The sequence below is a fragment of the Jaculus jaculus genome, chromosome X (assembly GCF_020740685.1).
Source record: "Jaculus jaculus isolate mJacJac1 chromosome X, mJacJac1.mat.Y.cur, whole genome shotgun sequence".
NCBI classification, from domain to species: Eukaryota; Metazoa; Chordata; class Mammalia; order Rodentia; family Dipodidae; genus Jaculus; species Jaculus jaculus.
The window spans coordinates 128,025,075-128,028,444 of record NC_059125.1 but is presented as its reverse complement, the minus strand read 5'-3'; positions in this window follow the sequence as shown (position 1 = coordinate 128,028,444).

Below are 3,370 nucleotides of genomic sequence, written 5' to 3'. Positions count from 1 at the left end.
AATTGCATGGGTCACATGTGCCTCTAGATAACTATGGGAGAGTCCCAACACAAACTTATTTACAAAATGGGATATTTTGTGTGATTGTTTTTGTAACTCAATTGCAGAGTTCTTTAAGGTAAACTTTGTAGATGACCATATCATATTGCAATGTCAAAGGGTTGGACATACCTGTAGGGATGAAGAATATTTTTTATTAAATTTTTTATGCATTTATTAGACAGACAGAGAGAGAGAATGAGACAAAGCAAGCCAGGGCCACTCCATACTGCAAACAAACTCCAGATGCATATCCCACCACGTGCATCTGTCTTATGTGGGTTCTGGGGAGTCAAACCTGGGTACTTAGGTTTCACAAGCAAGTGCCTTAACTGCTCAATCATCTCTCTGGTCCTTGGATGAACAATATTTTTTTTTTGATTTTTCAAAATCTATTTGAGACACAGAGAGTGCTAGAAATAGAGATAGAGAGAATCTTCACACCAGGGCCTCCAACCATTGCAAATGAACTCCAGATGTATGTGCCATCTTGTGCATCTGGCTTACATGGGTCCTTAGGAATTGAACCTAGGGCCTTTGGCTTTGCAGGCAAGTGCCTTGACCACTAAGCAATCCCTCCCGCCCAACAATATTTTTGATAGACAAGTAAAGTAAGGATATTCTATATAAATGATGCAAGTTATCAAAAGGCATAAGTCATTAAGTAGCAAAAATTGGGTATTTAATGAATACATTAATAGATTATAAAGAATGCCAACATGAATAATAAGAAAGGAAGTTCAAGCTAGGTCATAGAAGTTGTTGTATCCATGCTAAGGAAGGAATACTAAGGTAGGAATATTAAAAAGGAGACAGACATAGTCAGTTCACAACAGTGGTGATTAGTCCAATCCAGGCATCACAACTATCTGGGGATCCTCAAAAATATGTTATTCATGGCACAAGACTCTTGCATAATTGATTTGAAAAGATTTTTAGCATTTTAATGTACCCTCTGGTGTTTCTAAGTTTCATTCAGGGTCAAGAAAATGAGAATAGAATTTCTCAACAATCATTTTGATGATAGTGTAGGTGATGCATGGGGCTTTCAGGAAGGGCATGGCTAGAGCAGACTATTAGGTATTAAAAGCTATTGCAATGGTTCAGGTAAGATAAGACCTAGGAGCAAGCTCAAAAGATAAATTGTCACCTCTCCCAATCACATCATCAGCTACATTAAAACTGAGACTAAGTTTCATAGTTTTTCAGTGTTGGGCACACCACTGTAGTAGGCACTTTATAAACACTTTCCACTAGATTCATAAGCACTAAATACATTTAATTCTGGCTTTTTCCTAATATTCTGGCTCTACTCTGGTGGATATTGCCAAGTGTGTTTCCTCCTTGCAATCCATTGCTGAGTCCAAGAGCAGATGGAGTATTCTTTACTTTTCTTTACCTGACCCTACCTACACAAGACCATCATAATAGGAGGAAAAGATCATGACATCAAAATAAAAGAGAGACTGATTGAGATGGGGAGGGGATATGATGGAGAATGGAGTATCAAAGGGGAAAGTGAGGGGAGGGAGGGTATTACCATGGGATATTGTTTATAATCATGGAAGTTGTTAATAAAAATTTGAAAAAAATAAAATAACTTAAAAATTATTTTGGGAGGGTTGCTGGAGAGATAGCTCAGCAGTTAAGGCAGTTGCTGGCAAAGCCAAAGGACCCAGATTTGATTCCCTAGTAACCCACATAACGCCAGAAGCATGTGTGTGGTGGTTTGAATAGATGGCCCCCAATATATTCAGCTATTTATTTGTTTGTAGATTGCATCTGCAGTCATGTGGCTGGAGGCAGTGTCACTGGGTGGATCTTACGGTGTGGTGGTGGGTTTCAGATTTCAATCTAAAGATATGCAAAGTGTGACTAGCTGGTTTCTGAAGTGTGCTGTGTGGCTTTTTGGCTTTTGACCTTTAGGCTTGTACTGCTCTCTCTCTATTTGGTCCTGTGAAGGTAGGCCAACTTTTTCTGCCATTTATGGAACTTCCCCTGGATCTGTAAGCTTCAATAAATTCCTTCCTCCATAACTGTGCCTGGTCTGGAAGTTTATCTCAGCGAACCTAAAGCTGTTTGCTACAATGGGTCTGGAGTTCATTTGCAGTAACCAGAGGCCCTGGTGTGCCTGTTCTCTGTAGCTGCCCCCTCTTTCATAAATAAATAAATAAACAAGATATGTAAAAATGTAGAGTATATATTTAATAAAAATTGAGAAAAAAATCAAAACTAAGTCTTTATTTTGTTACATAGAATACCTGTTTACAACAATAGGCTGTAATAGGTTAAATGTTATACTCATATTATACTCATACATTTTCCTATTGAGTAAGTCTTTTATTTATTTGCTATAAATTTATTCTAATAAATAAAACTGGGTCTGATTACTAAAGAACCTCCAGTATATATATGGAGAGAGAAATCTCAAATGTGACAAAGCATTAGGTGGTATTCCTTCATATATTGCAAAATTTTCAACATAAAATGTTGTTAATGTAACTGAATTGCATACTTTAAAATGGCTAAAATCATAAGTTATTATACAATTACTTTGAACATGCTCTCCCCCATACCCCACTGTCCTCTTCCTTCTCCCCATCCTCTACCACTACTTCCATTTGTTCTGCAAGCAGTTTTGCTTCTACTTTATGCCATCAGTACAGACATTATTTTATCTGCAACATTTATCACCCACAAGTGAGAGAAAACATGGAAATTTGTCTTTCTGAGACTGACATCAAATTATCATTTTAAGCTATGTATATTTCCTATGAAAACAAATTAAGGGAAAATAACTAGACTTTGTGGGTAGAGACAAAGACAAAAGCCACCAAAGGACTTAAAACTGAGGGAGCTGATGATATAATTGGGATCTGAAGAGGTGGTTAAGAAAATCATGACTTCAATAAATATCAACATACTGCAAATGCTGGATGGTAATTAAAAATTTTAATTCTCCTTTGAGGGTCAGAGCACCACCTGCGAAACAGGATTTTTTGTGTGTGTGCTGGCAGTTGTTGTGAAAATGCACTGAGCTTTTTTACTCGATCATGGCCTGATATGAGGCAAGGATGTGACACGGTTGTCAAGTAAAGCCATACAACTTTGAGATGTGAGGAGTAGAATATGAATGCTCAAAACAATCAAGATGTGAGCTTAACAGATATTTGTGCAGTCATGCCATACCTGAAGCTTTGTGTTCATGGAAAGAGAAAAGCATACAAGAAAGTGAACAAAATAGAGAAAGCTTAAAAAGGTATCTGAGATTTGGGCCAAATGGTTTGTGCCTAATCAGAGGTCTGCGTGAGAATATTAGCCTACAAAGGAT